Below are 27801 nucleotides of genomic sequence, written 5' to 3'. Positions count from 1 at the left end.
AGCACCGTGGAAGCTGCTGTTGTGAGGTCATGTGTGCACATGTATGTACATGTGTGTAAACGAGTATGTATAAGCACACGTGTGCATAAGCATGTAAAGATGAGTGTGTGAGTTGTGTGATGGTGTGGATATGCACATAGGTATGAGTGTGTGTGCATGCAAACGTGTGCGTGGGTATGGAGACAGAGAGCATGCAAGTGGGAGTAAACCCAGAACTGGGCAAAGAAAGAGAGCACATGGAATCCTGACTCAGAGCGATGTGATGAGGAACTGCCAGCCTGGAATGTTGCCTGGCTGCAAAGCCTCCAGCTCCTGCTGCTCATTGCCGATGGTGACACATTGGAGTATTTTTAAGTGATTGAAAATAAATGATATGATTCCTGCCAGCTCAGGATTGGCTGAGTCTGGAGAGTCTGCAGCCAGCACTGGAGGGAAGGGAAAACACTGAAGGTGCAGAGGTGGGGGATGTTCAGCGTTTGAGCAGGAGGGTTCTGTGAAGCAGGCACTGGGTTCCAGAGCCTGCCCTGCTCGCACTCTCGCCCCTTCATCCTGGCAGTGGGTATCCTTGAGGAGGGGAATGTAGCGCACTGTGAACTGGCATTTTTCTTTTGGTGCTTTGGAGTGCAGTTCCCGCCAGTCTCTGGAGACGCTATTGCGTTTGTCCCAGGCTCAGACGCGTATTCCGGTTTCCTAACCACTGAACGTCCGTTGATATAGAGGCTAGAAGGAGTAAAGGGATAAGAATCTTTATCAATTTTCTTTCTTTCTTTCTCCCCCTGCAACATTTCAGCATCAAGATGAGATTCTGTCTTTGTAGCTTGGAAAAATAATTTTCCCTCATCTTGGTTCCACTTTTAAATTCCATATATTTCTGCTTTTTTTTTTTTTAAAGTTTAGGATGATTGATGGGTTTTCTGTGAAGGAAATAATAACAAAAAGTAACTCACACAGCACTTTCACATACATATCTTACTGTAGTACAGGGATATTCGAGAGGTAATTTCATGAATGATTTGTTAATAATTATTAACATTGATTTGAGTATGTACTTTGTGCCAAGCACTGTTCTAAATATCAATACTGTGTACATGCCATTCTAACTTGCAGATGAGAAAAACATGGCCCAGTGATAGCAGGCAGCTCTTCATGGTCCCACTGCCAGTAAGTAGTGTGGCAAGGCTCCATCCCAGGCTTTCCGTCACCTTGAGCACCCACGGTCTGGGTCAGTAGACACTGCTGTGTCAGTTAAGAGTGTGACCCAAATACTCAGGTGTCACTTGTCAGAGAGTGAATTTATCTTGACACTGCCGTTCACCTTCCATTGGCTCTTCTTGCCCCTAACTCTCTTCAAATCCTGTCTTTTTCTGCATCAATGACTTTGATTATTTCAGGGAACCCCTCTGGTGCTTTCTTGTGCCCATGAATTAGCTCTAGTCGTTATTCTCTTGCTGGGACAGCAGAAACTAAAATCACTCACTTCCATTGCATATCCTAAGGACTTAGCTTAAAGTTTAAACATTAACACACAGGGAAAACTGTCGTTGCTGAAGTGTGACTGCAGCTGCTTCCTTATTTGAGTTCCAAACCACCCTGTTAGGCGGTGGCAGGATGTCATTATCACCCTCACCCCCATTTTATAAATGGGAACCTGCGACTCAGTGAGGTTATTTGTCTGGAAAGCCATAGCTGGTAAAGAGTGGCGTTAGGTTGATCAGAGCTATTTGTTGTTGTTGTTGTTTAGCTGCTAAGTTGTGTCTGACGTTTTGTGACCCAGATGGACTGTAGCCCACTAGACCCCTCTCTGTCCATGGGATTTCCCAGGCAAGAAAGTTTGAGTAGGTTGCCATTCCCTTCCCCAGGGGATCTTCCCGACTTGAGAGATCGGACCCACATCTCCTGCATTGGCGGGCGGATTCTTTACCGCTGATGGGAGAAGCCTGAAGAGATCTGTGTTTGATCCCAAATGACCACATATTATGAATCCCTGGAAGCTCTCATGTATACTTGTCACCATGGGTGTCCATGGGCTTCCCTGGGGGCTCAGAGGGTAAAGCGTCTGCCTGCAATGTGGGAGACCCAGGTTCGATCCCTGGGTCGGGAATATCCCCTGGAGAAAGAAATGGCACCCCACTCCAGTATTCTTGCCTGGGAAATCCCATGGATGGAGGAGCCTGGTGGCCTACAGTCCATGGGGTTGCAAAGAGTCGGACACGACTGAGCGACTTGGCTTCACTTTCCCTATGGGTGTCCATAGCTTTGACACTTATTTTTATGACAAAACATGTTATCTGTATGGTAGAAAGAACTAACCCATTGAAACTAAGCATTCTTCTGACTAACTCTTGATTCAAAGAGCAAATAAAATCAGTATGACAGAGTTCTTACAAATAGACCGAAAAGAGAACAAAATATATGGGATTCAGCTAAAGATATGCAGAGAGGAAAACACGTTGTCCTTAGATGCTTTTATAACTTAAAGATTAAAAAATAAATGAATTCACTTTTCAGGAAAGTAGAACATGATAGCAGAATAAGCTAGAAGAAAATGAGGGGTCTAATATTTAGGAAATAGAGAAGAAAAATAATAGGCGTTATTAAAACTAAAAAAAACAAAATGGGAAGCTCCTTGTGTGTTCGGGGGAGGGAGAGGAGGAGAAGGAGAGGGAGAGATGATATTAGAAAGTGGCTATGACCAAAGCATAGAAAAATATTTCTAGAAGTGTAAGAGAATGTTACATACAGCTTTATAGAAATACATTAAGAATGTATATAAAATGGACAATTTTCTGTGAAAACATGCATTACTAACTTTGATTGAAGAAGAGACAGAAAACTGAAAGGGACCAATAATACAGGATAAATTGGAAACTTTAGTAAAAATCAGCATTTAAAAAGGCACCAGGCTCAGATGGGTTTACCCTTGAAATATATGCGTGCGCGCGTGTGTGTGTGTGTGTGTGTGTGTGTGTGTGTGTGTGTGTGTGTGTGTATAGTTAACAGGACTCTTCTAGATAACAGGAGTTTTCTTTTTAGTTTATAAAGCTGGTGCAGGCTAATGACAACAGCTTAAAAAAATAACAAGGGAGAAAACTACAAGCCAGTTTCACTTGTGACTATATTAATAGATGTAAAACTTCCATATAGAGTGGTAAATTATAAACCAGTTCTAACAACACATTAAAAGAATAATATATCAAAAATAAATACGCACAGGGAACTATTAACATATTCAATAGCCTGTGATTAACCATAATGGAAAAAAATATGAAGAAAGAACATCTATGTGTGTATAACTGAGTCACTTTGCTGTACAGCAGAGTCTGGCATAACATTAAGATTTTTTTTTCTATCAGTACAAGGAAGTTTCAATATTAAGAAATCTGTTAACATAATTCATTATACCAACAAACTGTGACCATGTTCTTAATTCCTAGAAAGCCATTTGATAAAATTTTGAGCAGCTAATTCTAAAAAAAAACAAAAAAATGTAAAACCCAAATCAAATAAACCAAAAAGACCTAGCATAGGACATAGACTAGTTACTAGAAACTAAGAATAATGGCTGCTGCTGCTGCTAAGTCGCTTCAGTCGTGTCTGACTCTGTGCGACCACATGGATGGCAGCCCATCAGGCTCCCCCGTCCCTGGGATTCTCCACTATGCATGGTGAAATACCCAGGTCATTGTCCTTAGAATCATTCCCAGGACATGCTCGCCTGCTCTCTTCTCTGGCCAGACACACTGCTTCAGATGCATTTTACATGCCAGTGACTCACAAGTGGACCTTCCAGTTTGAGCCTCTTTCTTTAGAGCAGATTGATAATAATGCCTACTCTGAATATTCAGTTGAATGCCTTGTTGTTGTTCAGTCGCTAAGCATGTCTGACTCTTTGTGACCCCATGGACTGCAATATGCCAAGCTTCCCTGTCCTTCACTGTCTCCCAGAGTTGGCTCAGACTCATGCGCATTGAATCGGTGGTGCCAACCAACCGTCTCATCCTCTCTCGCCCCCTTCTCCTCCTTGAATGCCTTACAAATTTTCTATGGCCACACTGGAGCTCTGGATCCCTGTTCCTCCTCTCAACTGATCCTTCCCTGCTGTTTTCTCATCTCAGTAAAAGGCACCACTTTGACCAGAGCCCTCTTTGTCCCTCACCTTTTAATTTCATCTATTAGCAAATTCTGTCTTTTCTACTTGAAAAATGTATCTTAAAGCCGTCTCCCCTGGAGACTAGGGGACTGGTGGGGAGATAATTAACTTAGAACACCCATATTTGTATTTTACAACTTGTTACATGCCTAGCTTTTGTAATTTGAGATCTAATAAAGTAAAAGGTAAAAGAAGAGAAAAAAAATCACTTTGACACTGAATCATGAAAAGTGCTTCTCATTGCCTTTTGAAGCCACCTTTCTGAGAAAGCTTTCTGACTGGAATAATAAATTGTGCATGAAAAACATAGACACTGAGGAGAGGGCAAGGTCACCATTGAAATGGAAAACTAAGTGACTCATGGCTTGAAAACTCTCCGAGTCACTGGCGTTCCCCTGATCACTGAGTGGAACAAATAACTCCCCAAACAAAATATAAGTCAAGATTTCTTTCAGAATGCCACAAGTGTGGTTTCTTTCCTTTCTCCCTTTCCTCCTTTTCCGTCCCCCTTCTCTCTCTCTCATAATTGGAGAAAATTTATATCAGCCTATCAGGTAAGTGGTTTTCAAAAATGCAACAATGTTTTCAATAGTGTATTATGAATATGACTGTAATATTATATGCCATAAAGTTTTGTAACAGTTGGCTCGTTAGTGTATAGGCCAGACAGCCATGAAGCGGTTCTCTTGCTGCTGCTTATCATTGCTTCCAATTGCTGTTATCAATGCGTGAATACCTACAAATAAATATGAGTTTCTTTTTCTCATCATCTTTTAATTTTTGATGTCCAGTGTTAGTAATATGTATAACATCCACAGTTTGTATCATGTAAGACAACATTTGTGTAGGTACTGACAGATAGTTCTTCTTGTAAAGGGTGATTTGGGTTATGACATCCATAAATATGGTACAGTCCTGTAAACGTATCTTATGTATGATTTTCCATTTTCTTTTCTCTAGCTTACTTTATTGCAAGAGTACAGTATATAATACACATAAGTTACAATATAGGTTCCAGTCAAAAGTCAAAATTATTCATGGATTTTTGATCGCATGGGGTGTCGGCGACCCTAACCCTTGCATTGTTCAAAGGTCAATGTATTGAAAACAAATTTGGATTGGGTTTGATGTCTAGCGCTCTCAGGTTTTCTGATTTGAATCTCCCTCTCTTTTTCTCTCTTATTTTAACCGCAGGATTTTTCTTGTTTCTGTTTTCTTTTTTGACTGTACCACACCCACATGGCTTGTGTGATCTTAGTTTCCTGACCAGGGACTGAACCCAGTTCCTCAGCAGAGAAAGTGCAGAGTCCTAACCCTTGTACCACCAAGGAATTCCCTGCAGACATGCTTTTATTTACTGGTTTCTTTTCAGTGCTCAAACCCATTCTCCCTAAGCCCATCCCATTCTATCATCTCCTGCTTTTTTTCTCTACAGTCTATACAGTAAGGATCAGGACTTGTGATTTCTGCATCTAACTGTAGTGTAATTTCTGCATCTAATGACTCCTATTTTTGAAAGCTTAATAATGTTTTTACCCTAGGAAAATTTCTGCTTGAAATTTCCAGAAAGCAGAGCCCCCTAGGCCTGAGACCTGAGGACCAAGCAGCCCCTCAGCCTAGAGAATTACCTTGTTGCCTTCACAAAGAGTTTCCGCAACACTGGGCTTCCAGGTGGGCAGGTTAAGAGCCTGAATAAGATTTGTCTTCCAGGGAAGTCAGCATGAATAATTGAAGACACCTGCTTTGCTAAGCCCCCTGGTAGCACAGGAAAACTCAAAATAGCTGTAGTCTTGCACGAGGCTCCTCTTACACACGCTACTCATGGTCCCTGGAGACCCACACTGGCAGAAATGCCATTCAACAATCTTAAATGTGGGGGAAAAGCTACCAGTGGGTTTGCAAATGGGACCGTAGCAGAATTTCCTTCACCACTTACTTTAGCAAGACATTTTCCAACTTCCACAGGTTACAACAAAACCTGAACTGTAATCGTTTTTGTGTTTTCTCTCTCTAACCAAAAAATCGGTGGTTGTTATAATTGTTGGAAAATGTTGCTTCTTAATAGGTATCAAGAGGCATTTCAGGGATCCCCAAGGATTGTGGCAGTATCCATCTGATGTTGAGCTAATCTCATATTCCTATTTTCTAGAATAGCCTCACAAAGTCTGGAGAAGTGAGATGTCTTACCCAAAATCACATGGGCAAGGAACGGCAAAGGAGGTGTATCAGTTGAGGCCACTTAGGAGATGGAAGCCAAATAGTAATTTGAAAAAGGAAGTTTCATATAAAGAATTATTTACTGCAATTTTAGTAAGGGGGATAGCAAAGAATTCTAAAATAACTCTTGGGCTCTGGGACAATACCCAGAGAAGGACTAACTTAGAAGGAGAGAGGGACTCAGACCTCATTGGAGAGGATGTGGCTATAACCCACTGAATGCGAGAGAATTTCACTAGATTGCCTGGGCCAGCACTGGTCTATAATTGACTCTGGAGCTATGGGCTATGGGCTGAGGCTGATAAACTGGAAATACCCGCAGTGGGGAGCCATCTGCCCTAGACTGGCAGGAAACTAACTGCTGGGATGCTGATGAAATTTTCTGGGAAGCTACCTATGGATGGTGCTGCTGAACTCACTGCAAGGAAACCAGTGGGGGCACCCATGCCACTCACTGGGAATCCACTTGCTGGGCAGGAATGCAGCTGAAGTCTCCTTTAAAACTTCCGGGAAGCTAGCTGGAACACCCTGGAACTCACTGGGATTCCATCTGCAGAGCTTCCACTTATGTTTGCTAGGGGAGAGCTTCATTTGGTGTCACGCATTCCAGCCCCACGTTGCAAGAGCAAGAAACAGCAGCAGGAAAGGATGCTCTTATCCCAATGTTCCTACAGCGCTCTCTACTGCCGAAGGTTATTATCGTGCTGTAGGTGGAGGAGATAATTCCAGCATCTCAGGTAGGGCAGTGATTTGAAGCTGAGCGTCAATGGTAGGCTGCATAGGGGACATCAAGGGTTTCCCGAGTGACTCAGTGGTAAACAATCCGTCTGCCAATGCAGGAGATGAGAAATCCCATGGACAGAGGAGCCTGGCGAGCTACAGTCCGTGGAGGTTGCAAAGAGTAAGACATAACCGAGGGACTGAGTACTACAGGGGATATTGAGACTTAGTTCTTTTACCTCCTAGTGAGCTCACCCTTTCACTGCCTTATGTGGCTTGTGTGTGTGTGTGTGTTAGTCATACAGTTGTGTCTGACTCTTTGTGACCCATGTACTGTGGCTCGCCAGGCTCCTCTGTCCATGGCATTTTTCAGGCAACAATACTGGAGTGGATAGCCATTCCCTTCTCCAGGGCATCTTCCTGAGCCAGGGATTGAACCTGGGTCTTCTGCGTTGCAGGCAAAGTCTTTACCATCTGAGCCACCAGCGAAGCCCCTTACATGGCATATCCTCTAAAAAAAATAGTTTATTTTTCATTTTTGGCTGTGATTGGTCTTTGTTGCTGCTTGGGCTTTGCTCTAGTTGTGGTGAGAGGGGAAAACTCCCCAGCTGAGGTATGCGGGCTTCTCGCTGTGTTGGCCTCTCTCATGCTGAGGGGCACTGGCTCTAGGCCATGCGGTAGGTACAGCTTCCGGGGTCTAGAGCACAGTCTCAGTACTTGTGGCACATGGATCTAGTTGCTCCACAGCATGTGGGGTCTTCCTGGATCAGGGATGGAACCCATGTCTCTTGCACTGGCATGCAGATTCCTCATCACTGAGCTACCAGGGAAGCCCAGCATGCCTTTAATGATGATTGTTCTTTTCTTCTATTTAATTATGCACCAAGAGACAACAATCACGGTAGAGTATTGGTATAGGTATTGATAGACAAAAAAGGGATCTAGAATTTATCCTAGATTTTATTACATTCTCTGATCTGAATACTTAGGGCAGTGATCGAAATTTAACACCAGAGGGAATTCCCTTGGTGGTCCGGAGGTTAGGACTCCACATTTTCACTGCCAAGGGCATAGGTTCAGTCCGTGGTCAGGAAACTGACCACAAGCCTGTGGCATGGGAAAAAAAATTAGCACCAGCCACTTGGGCTCAGTTCTGCACTGCCAAAGAAATACTAGGAGAATTGAAAGAATTAAATAGGAAATTCAGCCCCTATTTTTTTTCCCCAACATCACAGTCAAAGCAAAGTGAAGGATCTGGGGGAGAACATCTGGTGAATTTGTCAAGTAGAGACCCTTACTGTCCAATAAACTATCACTAGCCACATGTGGCTTTTGACCACTTGATATATGGCTAATGCAACCAGGAAGCTAAATTTCTAATTCAATTAATGAATTATAATTGTTTAAGTTAAAATTTTCAGAATGAAATTAAAAGACACTTACTCCTTGGAAGGAAAGTTATGACCAACCTAGACAGCATATTAAAAAGCAGAGATGTTACTTTGTCAACAAAAGTCTGTCTAGTCAAGGCTATGGTTTTCCAGTGGTCATGCATGGATGAGAGTTGGACTATAAAGAAAGCTGAGCGCCAAAGGATTGATGCTTTTGAACTGTGGTGTTGGAGAGGATTCTTGAGAGTCCCTTGAACTGCAAGGAGATCCAACCAGTCCATTCTGAAGGAGATCAGCCCTGGGATTTCTTTGGAGGGAATGATGCTAAAGCTGAAGCTCCAGTACTTTGGCCACCTCATGCGAAGAGTTGACTCATTGGAAAAGACTCTGATGCTGGGAGGGACTTGAGGGTAGGAGGAGAAGGAGACGAAAGAGGATAAGATGGTTGGATGGCATCGCCGACTCAATGGACATGGATTTGGGTGAACTCCAGGAATTGGCGATGGCACGGGAGACCTGGTGTACTGTGGTTCTTGGGGTCACAAAGAGTTAGACACGACTGAGCAACTGAACTGAAGTTAAACATTTCAGAATGATATTTAATTCAGTTATTGAAAAACTTTTCTACTTTGAGGAACACATGGGAGGCTTTATGGGCTAGGCCTGAAGGGGGTGAACTTCATTTTTGCTCCCAATCCATTGGCTAGAAGTCAGTCACTTTTTCACAAGGAAAACCGTGCCCCTGAAGAAAAGGAAATCCCTTTGGTGGATGACTAGCCAGGGTCTGTCCGCTGAGGGTGAGATAGAATTAAACCCACCTGGGGTGCCAGAGGAAGGCCCTGTGTGGTTTAGAGCAGCAGTCCCCAACCTTTCTGGCACCAGGAACTGTCTTTGTTGATGATTTGTCCACAGAACCAGCGAGTGGGAAATGGTTTTGGGATGACTCAAGAGCATTATGTTTATTGTGTACCTTATTTCTACTATTATTCCATCAGCTCTGTCTCAGATCATCAGGCTTAGATCCAAGACTGTCCCAGGGACATTCGGAATGTTCTTACTGTGGTGGTTTTGTAACTCCTGTTTCAGAGCAACCAGCTTATCTCATCTTTGGATATCACAGTCAGTTCATAGTTGAGGAACTGATCTAAGCTGATCCAACTGGAGTGAATCTCAGGACCTTGGCAAAGAATGCCAGAATACAGACTCTGTCCACGGGGTAATGATAGCAGGTTTAGAGCTGCTCTGCCCATGAGGAGAGAGCCTGGATTGTTGAAAGACATGGTCAGAAGCCTCAGTGTGAAGCCTTCTGAGAGGAAGCCAGGCCCGCCCTGCTGATGTCATGTGAGGTCTAGATGCAGACTGTTTAGTTATGACCTGATACTTTCTCTTTTAACCTTAACCAGTTTGTTACTTGTAACCAAAAGAATTCTAACTACTCCATATAATGTTCCACAGTAATTCGGTTCTTTTGTTTTTAAATCAAGGTATATTCAAGCTACCTTGGGAAAATGAAGGTGAATTATAAGGTTATGCATGGAGTGAAAGTACCCAGCAAGGTGTAACTCTAGGAAATAGTAGCTCTCTCTACCCTTTCAGTGTTTCCACGATCTCACACATTCTTATATCTCTGGGTCACTGTGGACATCTGCTCTGTAATTCATAATTGTGATCTGTACTCTGCCATTCTGTTAGGGTGATCAGATGGCCACAGTGCATAGTCTATTTTATCTATATCTCTTATCGGGGCATCCCTTCTGGTTGAGCATGCATCCTGAAGTTTTTCATTTTCAATGAAATATTCTTAATGAATAACTGAAATAAACATGAATACATTTGGCAGATCTTTACTTTGAACCTTTTGCTTTTACCACAGTCTTGTCGTGTAAAACGTGAGATTCCAGGGCAATACAGTATCATTTTAAGCTGAGGTTAAATCGGAAAGGAGTCCTCGATAATCTTCCTCTTTTCTCGACCTCTAGTATTAGATGTGATAACTAACACCCCTCTTAAAGGCCAGTATGCCGGGTGCTCACTGGTAAAGTGTGTGCTTTAGCTAGGGACAGCTGCACTAACTCTCTGGCCTGGCTGGCTCTAGAAGTATTCCAGCGCTACCTCTGCCGGTCATTTCTCCTACCAGCTGGTGGTGCTGTGGCCTGAGCCTGTGAGATGTACAAAGCTGTCATCAGGTCACTGGGGTATTTAGGAGAAATTATAGGTGACTTCAGTGAATTAAGTGCAGAAAATAGAGGCTTAGTAGTCCTGGTACAGTGCCCATCAAGGACATTCTGTATGTTCTTACTATGGTGGTTTTGTAACTTACTGTGTGGTATACCCCTATAACTCTGTTTTTGATAACACCTTTATAATTTGCAGTCATTATGATTGTCTAATTTGAAGACTTTTTTGTTCCTTCTTTCATTCTCAAAAGTGTCTCAGTTTGGATGATAAATTAGGTGGTCACCCTTGTTGTGAGTCCATTTCACATCCATTTTTTAGTTTCATCTCTCTGTGTTAATGGGCTCATTCCTTTCTCTCTCTCTCTCTTTGTTTCTTTCTAAGCTAAAATTCCAGGATATCTGGCTCTAGGTGAGTGGTCATACCATCATGATTATCTGGGTCGTGAAGATCTTTTTTGTATAGTTCATCTGTGTATTCTTGCCACCTCTTCTTAATATCTTCTGTTTCTGTTAGGTCCATACCATTTCTGTCCTTTATTGAGCCTATCTTTGCATGAAATGTTCCATTGGTATCTCTGATTTTCTTGAAGAGATCTCTAGTCTTTCCCATTCTATTGTTTTCCTCTATTTCTTTGCATTGATCACTGAGGAAAGCTTTCTTACCTCTCTTTGCTATTCTTTGGAACTCTGCATTAAATGGGTATATCTTTCCTTTTCTCCTTTGCTTTTCGCTTTTCTTTTCTTTTCACAGCTTTTGTAAGGCCTCCTCAGACAGCCATTTTGCTTTTTTGCATTTCTTTTTCTGGGGGATGGTCTTGTCAAGGCTATGGTTTTTCTAGTAGTCATGTATGGATGTGAGACTTGGACTACAAAGAAAACTGAGTGCAGAAGAATTGATGCTTTTGAACTGTGGTGTTGGAGAAGACTCTTGAGAGTCCCTTGGACTGCAAGGAGATCCAACCAGTCCATCCTAAAGGAGATCAGCCCTGGGTGTTCATTGGAAGGATTGATGTTGAAGCTGAACTCCAATATTTTGGCCACCTGATGCGAAGAGCTGATTCATTTGAAAAGACCCTGATGCTGGGAAAGATTGAAGGCAGGAGGAGAAGGGGATGACAGAGGATGTTGGTGATGGACAGGGAGGCCTGGCGTGCTGTGGTTCATTGGGTCGCAAAGAATGGGACATGACTGAGCGCCTGAACTGAACTGACGCTAAAATTCCTGAGATAATGTGTTTGGTCCAACTTGTGGGAATGCTGGCTTATTTGTCATTGGTGACCAATGAATTGTTTACTCTTTTTTTTAAATATTTTATTTATTTGGCTGTGCCTGGTTTTAGTTGCAACATTCAGGAACTTCAACCTTCATTGTGGCATGTGGAATCTTTACCTGTGGCACATGAACTCTTAGTTGTGGTAGGTGGGACCTAGCTCCCTGCCCAGGAATCGAATCCAGGCCTCCTTCATTGGGAGTGTGGTGTCTTAACCGCTGGACCACAGAGCTTACACTAGGTCCAGTCAACTATGGTGGGTTGCGTGGTGCGGAGGTGTCATGTGATAGAAAAGATGTTTGTCCACATTTCACTTAAAAAGTGAAGTACATTTCACTTAAAGAGTGAATGTGGGCATGGTCATAAATTTGAATTTCTATGTAAAAGCACTTAAAAACTATCAAAGCTTAGAGTGAAAAATTGATTCTTGAAAGCCGAAGCACTGATTACTGTTAATAATATCACTTAATAGAATTAATAGAATCACAGTTGTGCCCCCAGCATCTGTAAATTCACATAATAGTTATTCAATAAATATATATTAAATACAAGAGAGTAAGTTAGTTTTAGATGTTGGGCTCAGAAACAAGAAATTGCCGTCTGCCTTGGAGGAACTTGGACCCATTGTTGATCGTATGTTTTTGCTCCACTGAATAGTGATTCTGTGGAGTATGGCAGCAGGCTGAGTCAGCTATGATGGAATTGGGGTAGCTGTGATCCATATTTGTCTTCTGTTTCAGGTTTAGATTTCCTAAAAATCAGAAAACAGAGTTAAAAAATATCTTTTAAGAGCACCCTATAACCTGATAATAAAGCCTAAACACCCACTTTGCCAAAAAGAGCAGCTTCTTCTTCTTCATGCCCCTCTCTGTAGCCCACTCCCTGTACCCCCTTCTTTCTATTGGCCTTCCTCTAGACAAGCTACTCCTAACTATTCATGTTACCTAAAAACTAGGTTTACCTCTTGGTGGGTGTAGAGCCAAAAGATACCAAAGATTGGGAGAAAGAAGGATTTACTACTTGCAGCAAGTAAGGAGAACCCTGGGGTTCTTTGCCAAAGCAGTGTCTCCCTGAACAGCAAAGTTGAAGGCATTTTAAACCAAGGGTACGTGTGTATTCACGAAGGCGCTTGGGCAATTGACAGAATCCAAGCTTTAGTTGACTGATGTCTAAAGGGTCAGAAAAGGTCGATGTCATCTTCCCTTAGGTTCCAGTTGATCTGGTCATCGAGAGCTTGAGGTTAATATCATTAAAAGAGAACTAGGAGTCTTTACAACAAATACCTTATCTTTTCTATTGTTACTTCTCTTGCCTAATAGCAGGCAATATTCCTGCATTCTTTTGTTCTCTTAAGGTCAATAATTACTGAGACCTCTTCAAGGAAAACCACTGTGAACACCTTATCTTTGACAAAGGAGGCAAGAATATACAATGGAGTAAAGACAATCTCTTTAACAAGTGGTGCTGGGAAAACTGGTCAACCACTTGTAAAAGAATGAAACTAGATCACTTTCTAACACCGCACACAAAAATAAACTCAAAATGGATTAAAGATCTAAATGTAAGACCAGAAACTATAAAACTCCTAGAGGAGAACATAGGCAAAACACTCTCAGACATAAATCACAGCAGGATCCTCTATGATCCACCTCCCAGAATTCTGGAAATAAAAGCAAAAATAAACAAATGGGATCTAATTAAAATTAAAAGCTTCTGCACAACAAAGGAAAATATAAGCAAGGTGAAAAGACAGCCTTCTGAATGGGAGATAATAATAGCAAATGAAGCAACTGACAAACAACTAATCTCAAAAATATACAAGCAACTCCTGCAGCTCAATTCCAGAAAAATAAATGACCCAATCAAAAAACGGGCCAAAGAACTAAATAGACATTTCTCCAAAGAAGACATATGGATGGCTAACAAACACATGAAAAGATGCTCAACATCACTCATTATTAGAGAAATGCAAATCAAAACCACAATGAGGTACCACTTCACACCAGCCAGAATGGCTGCGATCCAAAAGTCTGCAAGCAATAAATGCTGGAGAGGGTGTGGAGAAAAGGGAACCCTCCTACACTGTTGGTGGGAATGCAAACTAATATAGCCACTATGGAGAACAGTGTGGAGATTCCTTAAAAAATTGCAAATAGAACTGCCTTATGACCCAGCAATCCCACTGCTGGGCATACACACCGAGGAAACCAGAATAGAAAGAGACACATGTACCCCAATGTTCATCGCAGCACTGTTTATAATAGCCAGGACAAGGAAACAACCTAGATGTCTATCAACAGATGAATGGATAAGAAAGGTGTGGTACATATACACAATGGAGTATTACTCAGCCATTAAAAAGAATTCACTTGAATCAGTTCTGATGAGATAGATGAAACTGGAGCCGATTATACAGAGTGAAGCCAGAAAGAAAAACACCAATACAGTATACTAACACATATATATGGAATTTAGAAAGACGGCAATTATGACCCTGTATGCAAGACAGGAAAAAAGACACAGATGTGTATAACGGACTTTTGGACTCAGAGGGAGAGGGAGAGGGTGGGATGATTTGGGAGAATGGCATTCTAACATGTATACTATCATGTAAGAATTGAATCGCCAGTCTATGTCTGATGCAGGATACAGCATGCTTGGGGCTGGTGCATGGGGATGACCCAGAGAGATGTTATGGGGAGGGAGGTGGGAGGGGGGTTTATGTTTGGGAACACATGTAAGAATTAAAGATTTTAAAATTAAAAAATAAAAACTAAAAAAAATTAAAAAAAAAAAACAAACCACTGTGGCCAAGCTTAGTTTACAACATAGCTTGGATCAGAAATGGCTTCTATTATGTCAAGAAAGCAATGCCTGGTTCTCTTTCTTCAGGGACCCTGTACCCTATCTGCTTACACTCAGAGTCGCCCAAACCACCCAGGATTTTCCATGCCCCTGTGCTATTTCCTCTGCCTGGAGAGCCTTTTTCTTCACACTTGATGAGATCATGTTCTGTTTTTGATGCTCACCTCTCACATTAGGCTTCCCTCATAGCTCAGTTGGTAAAGAATCCGCCTGCAATCCAGGAGACCCCGGTTCGATTCCTGGGTCAGGAAGATCTGCTGGAGAAGGGATAGGCTACCCACTCCAATATTCTTGGGCTTTCCTTGTGGCTTAGCTGGTAAAGAATCTGCCTGCAGTGTGGGAGATCTGGGTTCGATCCCTGGGTTGGGAAGATCTCCTGGAGAAGGGAAAGGCTACTCACTCTAGTATTCTGGCCTGGAGAATTCCATGGACTATACAGTCCATGGGGTTGCAAAGAGTCGGACACGACTTTCACTTTCTCATATTGGTTTACTATTGCTGCATAGCAAGTGATGACGGACTTAGGAACGTAAAACAACACAGTTACTATTTCACAGCTCCATCAGTCAGTAGTTTAGGCATGGCTTAGCCGAGTCCTCTCATCAAGCCTGTGTGCTCTTCCTTTCTAGAGCCCAAGATCTTCCCCCAGCATGAAGTTACTGGCAGAATTTAGTTCTTTGTGGTCATAGCACTGAGGTTCCCGCTTTCTTGCTAGCGGTCAGCCAGGGGCCACCCTCAGGTCCCTGAGGCTCCCACAGTTCCTGGTCACGTGGCCCCCTCACAACATAGTGGCTTACATATTCAAGGCCAGCAGGAATCTTTTTCACTGCAGTCTGCTAAAATGGAATCTTATATAGCATTACAGAAGCAGAGGAGTTACGGGGCAGAAGCCTGTCACAGATTCAACACACACTCAGGGGGCAGGGGATACACCTGGGTGTGACTCTTTGGGAGTTGCCTTGGGGTGTGTCTGTCACAGTCTGCCCTCCAGCCTCCAAAGATTCACATCCTTCCATAGGCAAATACATTCATTCCATCCCAAGGGCTCTGAAAAATCATCCCATTACATCATTCTTCTTCCCCCTTCTTCTTCCCTGGTAGCTCAGACAGTAAAGAATCTGCCTGCAATGCAGGAGACCGGGATTCAATCCCTGCATTGGGAATATCCCTTGGAGAAGGGAATAGCTACCCACTCCAGTATTCTTGTCCGGAAAATTCCATGGACTGGTAGGCTATAGTCCATGAGCTCACAAAGAGTCGGACACGACTGAGTGACTAACACTTTTGCTTTCTTTCCTCTTCTACAGGATTGGATTTCCTGCACCTGTGTTTCTCTCTAATTTCACCCGTGCTGCTGTTACAAGATGACCTGGAAAAGCTTAGGTCTCCGTGGGTGACCCATGGGTCAATTTGATTACATCATCAATTCCTTCTAAATACAGTTATATAGTGAAAAACATTGATGGCTCAGAGGAGGCTTTGTGAGGGGAGGCTCGTAAGCCACCTTGCACAGCAAAAGTTATCCCTCCATCCCCTTTGAATGTCTTTGCTTCTTTCCCGTGTCTTAGCCCAGGGAAACCCCTGCTTTCTGCTCTTCCTCCCTCATTTCTCTCCCACTGCTAATGTCTCTCTCCTTCCCTCCAGCTCTAGCTCTCTCTTGGCCGCATGTGTTCAAGTCTTTCCTCTACATGTCGTCTTCCCTTCCAGATCGCTTTATCACTTTTTTAGTGTTCCAGTGCAGCCTTCTCCTCTTTTATAGCTTCTGGGCTTCCCTTGTGGCTCAGCTGGTAAAGAATCTGCCTGCAAAGCGGGAGACTCGGGTTCGATCCCTGGGTTAGAAAGATCCCCTGGAGAAGGGAATGGCAACTCACTCCAGTAATCTTGCCTGGAGAATTCCATGGACAGAGGAGCCTGTTGGGCTACAGTCCATACATCACAAAGAGTCAGACATGACTGAGTGCCTGAGCATGGAAGATAATTTATCTAGACAGCTCAAAGTACCCCCAAATTTGCACTTTGGGTTTACTTGCTTTATCTTTGGCCTGAATTAACACAGTGCCTTGGTTGGCATCCCTGTACATCTTGGAGCCATAGAGCCTGCTTGGGGAAGACTCGCAGGATGACCTTGCTCAGCATCAGCTCTCGTGCATCGACTCCCTCTGATGCGTCCCTGTTTGGTTGTCTCTGCTGTAGAGACAAGTCATCACTTTTCAGCTTTGACGGGTGCACTTCCCTCCCACAGCTATTTCCAGCTTTGACGGGTGCCTGCTGAAGAGAGTATTCACACAAAGGGCTTAGGGTAGGTCATGTGAAAATATGGGGAGGGCCACTGTGGTTGAAAATAATGTCGTTCAGAAATATCTCAGTTCTCCCCTCCCCCCAGGCACATGGTAGGATGGGACTTCTTTACCCTCCTTGAAGAGAGGTGTGGCCATGTGACTGACCTTGGCCAATGAGACGTGAGTGGGAGGGACGTCTGCCACTTCCTGCTGCAGTTTGCGCAGCTGTGTTACCTGCCGGCTGTGAAGCGTGTGGGCAGAGGAATCCTCTGCCAGCCTAGGTGCTAAAGTGATGCAAGCTTCCCCTGCCCCTGACCTGCGTTACACGTGTGGTGTGAGTGAGAATTAATGTTTGTTACGTTAAGCTTTGAGTTATGACTGCAGCTTAGCCTGACTGATACAGTCACCGATAATCAGGTTTGCCAGGTGAATACAATTCAACTCATTCTCAAAGTAATTTGATAGAATCACATTTTCCAATCTTCTGAGGCATATACAGAAGGTGCTAGATGGGATGCGTTGGCTGACAGGAGAGCTGCTGACAGGAAGTAAATTTGCTTTTGGCTCTCCTTTCGTCTCTTTTTGTCGGTAATCTTTTTTCTAGGATGCAGTGCCTCTAAAGAGCCAGTGGATGTAAATCCTTGACACCGAAAGAGTTTGGAAGCAGCAGAGGAGAGCACTGAATAATTGCTGCTCCTTAGTGCTGAAATGATGTGCTCACTTTCTGGCAAGATTCAATTTCCCTTCAGGTGCCTGGGTCTCAACTCTTCTTCTTTCACGTACACTCTTACCCTTTCTTTCTAAGTTGTGAACATTGCGTTTGGAGGAATTTCATTTAACTTGGAGAAACATCATGTAGTAAAGGATGTGTTTATTCTTCACCATAAAAAAGCCCTGTATCAATGTTTGTAGTCTACATATTTGTATTTGAACACTGGGTGGAAGTCTTATGATCAGTGTGGCCCACTGGGTCTTGCATTTGAATGCGAGCAGAGGCAGGACTGGAGTTGATAGAAGGGATGATGGGGAAATGAGCCCCCAAGGCCTCCATCTTACCCCCTCACAGTATCCGAAGGGCCGGAGGAAGGATGGCAATTACTCTCTTTGGCAATCCAATTGTGTGTCTTTGGAAAATGATAGGATGAAGAGTGGAAGGAACAAATAATACCTTTCCTACTGCCCAGGTATAAAGAGCTATTTATGATCCCTGCTGTTTTTTAGGTTTGGCTTTTAGTTTTTCTCTGCACTAAAGATTAAACCTTAGTGGAGGTTTGTAATAGAAGAAGGGGATGCTATAAAAAACGAAAATACTTGTAGACATCTGCAAACAGCTTTGTATTTGTCCCCCTCAAAGGCATCTCCTGGAGAGATTGTACACATATCTAAATAGCATTGCTGTATCACAAACTTTTAGAGCTGCTTTTTTAAAAAATCATTTTTTCAAACCTTCTTTAATATGGTTCATTCATCCATTCCTTTAAAAAATATATGTTGAATTCCTGTTATGTGTTAAGTACAGTGCTAGAACTTGAGAAATAATAAAGAGCAAGTATATCCTAGCTCCTCCAAGATTTTTACCAGTTATTTGGGGACCATCAGTTCAGTTCAGTCGCTCAGTCGTATCTGACTCTTTGCGACCCCATGAACCACAGCACGCCAGGCCTCCCTGTCATCACCAACTCCAGGAGTTTACCCAAACTCATGTCCATTGAGTTGGTGATGCCATCCAACCATCTCATCCTCTGTTGTCCCCTTCTCCTCCTGCCCTCAATCTTTCCCAGCATCAGGGTCTTTTCCAATGAGTCAGCTCTTCTCATCAGGTGGCTGAACATCAATATCAGTCCTTCCAATGAACATCCAGGACTGATCTCTTTTAGGATGGACTGGTTGGATCTCCTTGCAGTCCAAGGGACTCTGAAGAGTCTTCTCCAGCACCACAGTTCAAAAGCATCAATTCTTTGGCGCTCAGCTTTCTTTAACGTCCAACTCTCACATCCATGCATGACTACTGGAAAAACCGTAGCCTTGACTAGATGAACCTTTGCTGACAAAGTAATGTCTCTGCTTTTTAATATGCTGTCTAGGTTGGTCATAACTTTCCTTCCAAGGAGTAAACATCTTTTAATTTCATGGCTGCAGTCACCATCTGCAGTGATTTTGGAGCCCCCCCAAAATAAAGTCAGCCACTGTTTCCACTGTTTCCCCATCTATTTGCCGTGAAATGATGGGACCAGATGCCATGATCTTAGTTTTCTGAATGTTGAGCTTTAAGTCAGCTTTTCACTCTCCTCTTTCACTTTCATCAAGAGGCTCTTTAGTTTTTCTTTGCTTTCTGCCATAAAGGTGGTGTCATCTGCGTATCTGAGGTTATTGATATTTCTCCCGGCAATCTTGATTCCAGCTTGTGCTTCTTCCAGCCCAGCGTTTCTCATGATGTACTCTGCATAGAAGTTAAATAAGCAGGGTGACAATATACAGCTTTGACATATTCCTTTTCCTATTTGGAACCAGTCTGTTGTTCCATGTCCAGTTCTAACTGTTGCTTCCTGACCTGCATACAGGTTTCTCAAGAGGCAGGTTAGGTGGTCTGGTATTCTCATCTCTTTCAGAATTTTCCACAGTTTATTGTGATCCACACAGTCAAAGGCTTTGGCATAGTCAATAAAGCAGAAATAGATGTTTTTCTGGAACTCTCTTGCTTTTTTGATGATCCAGCGGATGTTTTCAATTTGATCTCTGGTTCTTCTGCCTTTTCTAAATCCAGCTTGAATGTCAGGGAGTTCTCGGTTCATGTATTGCTGAAGCCTGGCTTGGAGAATTTTGAGCATTACTTTACTAGTGTGTGAGATGAGTGCAATTGTGCAGTAGTTTGAGCATTCTTTGGCTTTGCCTTTCTTCAGGATTGGAATGGAAACTGACATTTTCCAGTCCTGTGGTCACTGCTGAATTTTCCAAATTTGCTGGCATATTGAGTGCAGCACTTTCACAGAATCATCTTTTAGGATTTGAAATAGCTCAGCTTGAATGCCATCACCTCCACTGGCTTTGTTCATAGTGATGCTTCCTAAGGCCCACTTGACTTTGCATTCCAGGATGTCTGGCTCTGGGTGAGTGAAGACACCATCATGATTATCTGGGTCATGAAGATCTTTTTTGTACAGTTCTTCCGTGTATTCTTGCCACCTCTTCTTAATATCTTCTGCTTCTGTTAGGTCCATACCATTTCTGTCCTTTATTGAACCCATCTTTGCATGAAATATTCCCTTGGTATCTAATTTTCTTGAAGAGATCTCTAGTTTTTCTCATTCTGTTGTTTTCTCCTATTTCTTTGCATTGATGGCTGAGGAAGGCTCTTTTTAATCTCTCCTTGCTATTCCTTGGAACTCTGGATTCAAATGGGTATATCTTTTCTTTTCCCCTTTGCGTTTTGCTTCTCTTCTTTTCACAGCTATTTGTAAGGCCTCCTCAGACAGCCATTTTGCTTTTTTGCATTTCTTTTTCTTGGGGATGGTCTTGTTCCCTGTCCCCTGTACAATATCACAAACCTTCGTCCGTATAGGCAGTAAAGAAGGAGATTTCACTGTGTGTTTGACAAACGCAGTGGTAGACATTTGCATAGTGTGCTAGGGGGAAAAAATAGGAAGGACACCCCATCCAGGCTGATACATGGTCAAGGAAAGATTCCTGGAGCAAATGGCTCCTGAAATGAACTTTGAAGAAAGCAATAGGTGTTATGTTGGACAGGAGGGAAGAGGAAGTGGACTAAAGTCTGGAGGTTAGTGGATGACCAGTTTGGAGACCAGCAAATCATCTGCATGCCTCGAGATTATGGGGTGCAATAGGAGTGGTGGGAAGGGAATTATGTTCAGTTTGGGGATCTATAACATCCAAGTGAACATGTAGAGTAAACTTACATATTCACATACACGTGTGTGTGTGTGTGTGTGTATAGCAGTATCTGTATATCTATATGGAGATATACATACAGTTATTACATCAATGTTTAAAGCCATGAATCTGGAAAAGATCACAGAGAGACTGAGTGTAGACAGAGATAAGGAGTGATCTATAGATGGGGGCCTGGGGCATTTAAAGACCAAGAGGTAAAGGAGACAGAGATTCATATTTCTAGTAAGTGAACTTCGTTGTTCTGACTAACCCTTCTACTGAAAACAATACAAAATGCTGCATAAATTATGAAAAAATCACCTTCCCCAATTTAAGAGCATTAAAGACCTGCAAAGATAGTCTAAAATCTGTGAGAAAGTCTGAAGTTAGAAAGATAAACGCGTTATTGGAATGCCAAAACCTGCAGGACTTTTCTGTTACTGCAAAATTTGGTTAGGTGACCTAAAGATCAGAGGAGACAGATGTCCGGAGTCCACTGCAGGTGTCTCTAAGGAGTCTTTTCCCACATTATGCTGAGACTCCCAAAGGTTAAACCTAAGGTATGGATAGTGTGTGTGCCAAGTCGCTTCAGTCGTGTCTGACTCTTTGCCACCCTTTAGACTGTAGCCCACCCGGCTCCTCTGTCCATGAGATTCTCGAGGCAAGAATACTGAAGTTGGTTGCCATGCCCTCCTCCAGGGGATCTTCTTGACTCATTGAACCTGTATATCTTACATCTTCTGAGTTGGCAGGTGGGTTCTTTACCACTAGCACCACCTGGGAAGCCCAAGGTAAGGATAATGTATAACCAAACCAAACTGCCTCCCTGTTATCCAATGACGGGGTCTATGGAGAAGTTTGTTTTTCTACTAAAGAGAGTAGGAAATGAGTAAAGACAAAAAAGCCTCCTCTCTTTCCTGAAGAATTGTGACAGCAGATTGATCTTTACGTAGATATGCATCATGAATACACACACATCCTAGGTGGGCCAGTCCACCTCCAACTGTGAGATTGGCTGAAAGTGGTCCTCTTCCCTAAGGATCTGTAAGAAGCAAACTGAATGGGTCTCTGGAGAAGAGCACATTCATTTGAAACCTCACTCACTTTATATAAAAAATTTCTCAAAGGCAGTGTCCAGCACACAAAGAATCTCACAAAGAAATAAGGCAATGATAACCCAGCTAAAAAATAATTAAAAATCAAGTGTAGAAATAGACTACAAATAATTCAGATAATTATCAAGCACAGATTCTAAAGCAAGTATGCTTCCTAGTTTAAAGAACTAAATGACAAGCTTAAACATATTAACAGAGAATAGGAATCTATAAAAATGACAGAGAAGATCTGCAAAAGAGCTACATGGAACTTCCAAAAATAAAATGTTTAATAATTAACATTAAAAATTCAGTGGATATCTTTGGCCAGACTAGACTCACCAGATAATTAGTGAATTACCATATATATATCAGAAGAAACTAACCATAATGTAACATAGAAAGAAGGGAAAAACAGAATTTGAATGTGCATGCTGTAATTTCTAGAGCAATCACTGTGATGAACTGAATGTTTGTGTCCCTCCCCTACTAAGTTTATATGTTGAAGCCCTAACCCCCCAATGTGATAGTAATTGAAGATGAGCCTGTAGGAAGTAGAGTTAGATTAGGTCATGAGGGTGGGGCCCTCATGATGGGATCAATCACCTTTAGAAAGAAGAAGAAATTGCTTTTTCCACACACACATGTACATGCACCCGGGAAAAGCCATGTGAGGACATAGTGAGAAGGAGCCATCTGCAACCCCAGGAGAGAGCTCTCCCTAGACAACAATCCCTCCAGCACCTAGATCTGAGATTTCCCAGCTTTGGCAGCCTGAGAAAACGAAGACAGACCCTAAAGAAATAGATCTCTTCACTCACAGAAGGGGTAAAGGAATGAAATGAAAATATTGTCAATCCATATGAATGTAAGAATGGAGAGAAGGAAGCATAAAACCGATGGAACAAATACAATGTGAAAAATGGCAGGTCCAAACTTCTAGGCTTAGAGTAAATGTACTGATCGTTCAAGTTAAAATGCAAAGATGATCACACTGGATCTTAAAATTGCCTGTAACATCATGTGATGTTTATAAGAGATATATCTAAAATGAAAAGATTTAGAAAATTTGAATGTAAAAAAGATGGAGATACTAATTAAAAGAAAGTTGTTATAACTAAATTATTATCAGGTAAAATGGACTTCAGTGCTAAAGTATTACTAGAAATAATGAGTGACCGCAAAATAATGTAGGTTTAGTTCACCAACATGATATGGAAATTTAAATTTCTTTTGGTTCTAATGATTTAGTTTCACAATACATAAAGCAGAAATTGGTGGACCTTCAAGTAGAATAGAAAAATACACCATCACGATAGAGATTTAAATGTGTTTCTTAAGGAAGAAGTTGTTGCCATTAATTTAAGACTGCTGGTACATTTGGGGGAGAGAGAGAGGTTTTCATTAGGAGAAAGAGGTTTTCATTAGGTGAAGAGCTTCTGGAGTTCTAGAACATTCTATAATTTGGTGTAGGTGGTGATTATATAGTCATAGACTTTCCAACTATTTACTGAACCAGGCATATAGGCTTTGCTTACTTTTCTGCATGTATGTTACATATCACTATAAAAATATTAAACAAATGAAAAAAGAACAGATGAGCAACCTGCGTTAGAATTGAGAACAGGTGAATGATGTGATAGGAGGAAAACCTAAAGAAGTGGTGTCTTGGAAGGTAAGTACAGAAAACACGTCAAGGAAGATGAACCAAGAACTATGTCACCTGCTGTTGATAAGTCATTTAATGCAAAGACTGAGCGCTGACATCTGGATTCAACAGTGTAGGTGACGTTGAAAACTTAGACATGATTGCTTTTAGAGAAGTAGGGGCAAAACCCGATGTGAGTGGGTTGAGAAGAGATAGGAGGAGAAAAATCAGAGACAGCCATTAGTTTGCCAGGGCTGCCAAACAAAGTACCACAAACAGTGCTTGAAACAATAGAAATGTATTGTCTCACAGTTCTGGAGGGCTGGAAGTCTGAGATCCAGATGTCAGCAAGGCACTTTCCTGGTGGTCCCGTGGTTAAGAATCTGCTTTCTGGGGAAGAAGAGGGTGGGCCGTATTGAGAAACAGCTATCATGTGTAAATTAGATAGCTAGTGGAAAGCTGCTGTGTAACACAGGGAGTCTAGCCTGTCACTCTCTGATGACCTAAAGGGGTAAGATGCGGGAAGAGGAGGGAGACTCAAGAGGGAGGGGAGAGATATATATATATATATATATATGGATATGGATATAAATATACACACACATATATATGTATATTTATAATTATGATAGATTCCCATTGTATGGCAGAAACCAACACAACATTGTAAAGACATTTTCCTCCAATTAAAAAAAAATAAAAAGGAAGCCCTGGTGGGAGGACATAGGTTTGACATAGGGGACATGGGTTTGGGGACATAGGTTTGATCCCCCGTCAGGGAACTAAGATCCCACATGCTGACGGGCTACTGAGCCCAGGTGCCACAACTAGAGAGAAGCCGTGTGTGGTTGGTTTCTTCCGGAGCCCACGAGAGAGAATCTGTTTCTCGCCTCTCTCCTAGCATCTGGGCTTTGTTGGCAGTCTCTGGTGTTACCCTGATCTCTGCCTTCCTCGTTCAGTGGCATTCACCCTATGTGTGTGCTTCTGTGTCTGAATGTCCCCTTTTTATACGGACACAAGTCATATTGGATCAGGGGCCCATCTACTCTAATATGGCAGCTTCCCAGGTGGTGCAGTGGCAAAAGAATCTGTCTGCTAATGCAGGACGTGTGCGTTCAATCCCTGGGTTGGGAAGATCCCTGGAGAAGAAAATGGCAACTCCCTCCAGTGTTCTTGCCTGGAGAATTCCATAGGAGCCTGGAGGGCTATAGTCCTTGGGGTCTCAAAGCGTCAGACATGACATAGCGACTGAGCATGCATGCACTTCTCCAGGAGTTAACTGCATCTGCAAAGACCCTATTTCCATAAAAGATTCATCCCAAGATGTCAACCTATGAGTTTCAGGGGAACACAAATCAGCCTATAACAGCAAGTAGAGGCAAACCCTAAATGGGAAAAAGAAATGGAGTTTACTAGAAGGAGATATATATATGTATAAAGATGGGATAATGAGCTTGTATGTATGTTGGTTTCAATGACCCAGTAGAAAAGGGAAGAATTGGTGGTTCAGGGTCAGGAGGGACAATTACTCGAGAGATGTCCTTGAATGGGCGAAAGGGTAGAGGATTTATTGACTAAGCAGAAGCATGGAGCTAAGAGAAGAGTTAGGACACCATATCCATGGTGACGGGGGGAGGCAGATAGACAGGCACAGATGGAGTGGATTGTTTACCATGGCAATTGGCTGCTGTGGGAGGTCTTCTGTTTGCTTCTATTTGTCAGGGAAGGGAAGCAGGACCATCAAGGAGGGAGAGGAAGTGGTGGATGGTTGCCAGGGGAGGAGAAGGTGTAAGATGATCCTAGAGGATAATGAAGTATAGAAGTGTAGTGTGATTGCTGGGGCACGCTCAGGGCTGGCTTTAGATTATAGCTGTGATAGAGGACAGTTCGTTTGCTTGTGGTTGGTCTCTAACCGTGGTTGACTGTGTGGGTGCAGGTTCAGGCGAGGCACAGAGCTGGACCTAACTAGGGGTTATTTTTATCACGTGAATAATAAAGAGTGAGAGAGGTGAAGAAGTTGAGGGAATTAGCGAGTGAGTCATGATAGGATGGGCCAGTGAATCCAAGCTTGGGGAGGGAGAAAGCAAGGACATAAAGGTGTTAGAACAGTGACAGTGGGGAGGGATCAGTGTAGTAGCGGGGTTGAGAGATTCTGGGATTTGAGGGACTACAAAATATACTTTAAGATCACATCCTGTCTCTGTTCAAAATCCCCAGTGAGGATGCATCCTCATGGTGGAAGTCCTTCCCGTGGCCCATCAGGGTGCCTCCAAGATGTGCTTCCCCACCCTCTTTTGACATCTCCAGCCTTTTTTTGGGGTGGGTTGGGGAGGGTTTCCTTGGTGGCTCAGATGGTAAAGAATCCACTTGCCATGCGGGAGACCTGGGTTAGACCCCTGGGTCGGGAAGATGCCTGGAGGAGGGCACGGCAACCCACTCCAGTACTCTTGCCTGGAGAGTCCCATGGACAGAGGAGCCTGGACCCCCATGGGGTCCATGGAGTTGCAAAGACTCAGGTTCTAAGCACAGCATACACAGCCTTTAAAAAAAAAAAACAAAACGGCACTCCCATCCGTCCTCTTCAAACAACACTGGTCTACTCACTGTTCTTGAACACCCCAGACGAGCTCCCATCTTGGGTCCTTTGCTTCTGCTCTTGCCTCTTTGAAGAATGCTCTTCTTCTAGATGCCTGCATAGCTCAGTCCCACCGCGCTCAGGCCTTTGCTCAGTGTGTGTGCAAGTTGCTCAGTCATGTCAGACTCTTTGCAGCTCCATGGACTGTAGCTCGCCAGGCTCCTCTGTCCGTGGAATACTCCAGGCAAGAATACTGGAGTGGGTTGCCATTCCCTTCTCCAAGGAATCTCCCCATACCAGGTACTGAAGCTGCAACTCCTGCACGGCAGGCAGATTCTTTCCTGTCTGAGCCGCCAGGGAAGCCCAGTCTTTGCTCAAAATATCTTTATATGAGTGTGTGTGTGTGTACGTGGCTAACCTTGGCCACTTTTTGACAACCTTAACTTCTCCAGTCCTCCCTAATTCCCTTTCCTGCTTTATTTTTCCTTATAGCGTTTATCACAGACTAATATAGTATGTTTTGTTTACCATCTTCTGTCAACCTCGTGTACGTTTCATGAGGCCAGAGAGTTTTGCTCATCTTCATCAGCTCTACATGACCCACATCTTGAACAGACCCCGGTACATAGTAAGCTGTTGAATGAGAAAATGAATACAGGGAATGATGAACAGAGTATAAGGCGTTTTAAAGATTCCTATTCTCTGTTAATATTTTTAAGCTTGCCATTTATTTCTTTAAACTAGGAAGCATACTTGCTTTAGAATCTGTGCCTGATAATTATCAGAATTATTCATAGTCTTTCTCTACTTTAGTTAAAAAAATTTTTTTTAAAATTGTTTCCCACTTATAGTTATGGAGACTGTTAGACAAAGTCTAGGGTAGGGCTTGAGAATATATGGTAGGTGGTAAAGGACAAATCAGTAGAAAAGAAGAGATCAAGCACCTGAGAGGTCGGACAGATTTACTCCCCAGAACTTTGAAATCACTGGAAATTATAGTGAATAGTGTTAGAGAGAGTGACAAGAAATGAGGAGAGAAAATTAAAGGGTGACAGAATCGGATGACGGTAATAAGAAAGAATGCCATGCTGTTTAATGGGGTGAGCCTCAAGGCTGGGTTTTTAGGAAAGAGAAAGGGAAATCGGTTTAGAATCTGTAACGAAGAAGAAACAAGAGTCCTACCCCATCGTCAGGCTCTGTGGTATGCAGCACGGAGTTGAGAAAATGACAAGCACTTGAGAGGCTTGCAGGGGAAGCTGGGTCCTTGGGGAGAACCATGTTTCAGTAACGCAGAAAAATAAAGGGAACACTTAGAGAAAAGGTGATTGCAATGGGGATTCTGCAGATGATGTATTGCGATTGTCTAGGTCATAGAGGAAAAGGGGTAGCAGTACGATTAAACAGTTATGGGGAGAGTCTGGGCAGTGAGGAGTCTGAGCATCTTGGACTTTCTACGGTGACTAGAAAAATGGCAAAAGGCATCAGCTTTGCTGGAATCGAGGCAGGCTGGTGAAGCATCGGGGGCTG

General features: G+C 42.9%; 1 long non-coding RNA gene across 1 annotated transcript; it reads left to right on the top strand.

The window, feature by feature from the left end:
- Positions 1 to 4577: 4577 nt before the first annotated feature.
- On the top strand, positions 4578 to 19748 carry LOC132658668 (uncharacterized). The gene is made up of 2 exons (XR_009598593.1): positions 4578 to 4704; positions 16098 to 19748. It is a non-coding gene; the product is annotated as an uncharacterized LOC132658668 (long non-coding RNA).
- The last annotated feature ends 8053 nt before the right edge of the window (positions 19749 to 27801 follow it).

This window comes from Ovis aries, chromosome 25 (genome assembly GCF_016772045.2).
Source record: "Ovis aries strain OAR_USU_Benz2616 breed Rambouillet chromosome 25, ARS-UI_Ramb_v3.0, whole genome shotgun sequence".
Classification (NCBI taxonomy): domain Eukaryota; kingdom Metazoa; phylum Chordata; class Mammalia; order Artiodactyla; family Bovidae; genus Ovis; species Ovis aries.
Note: the sequence above shows the minus strand (reverse complement) of the source record. Positions and strands in the feature narration are given on the sequence as shown.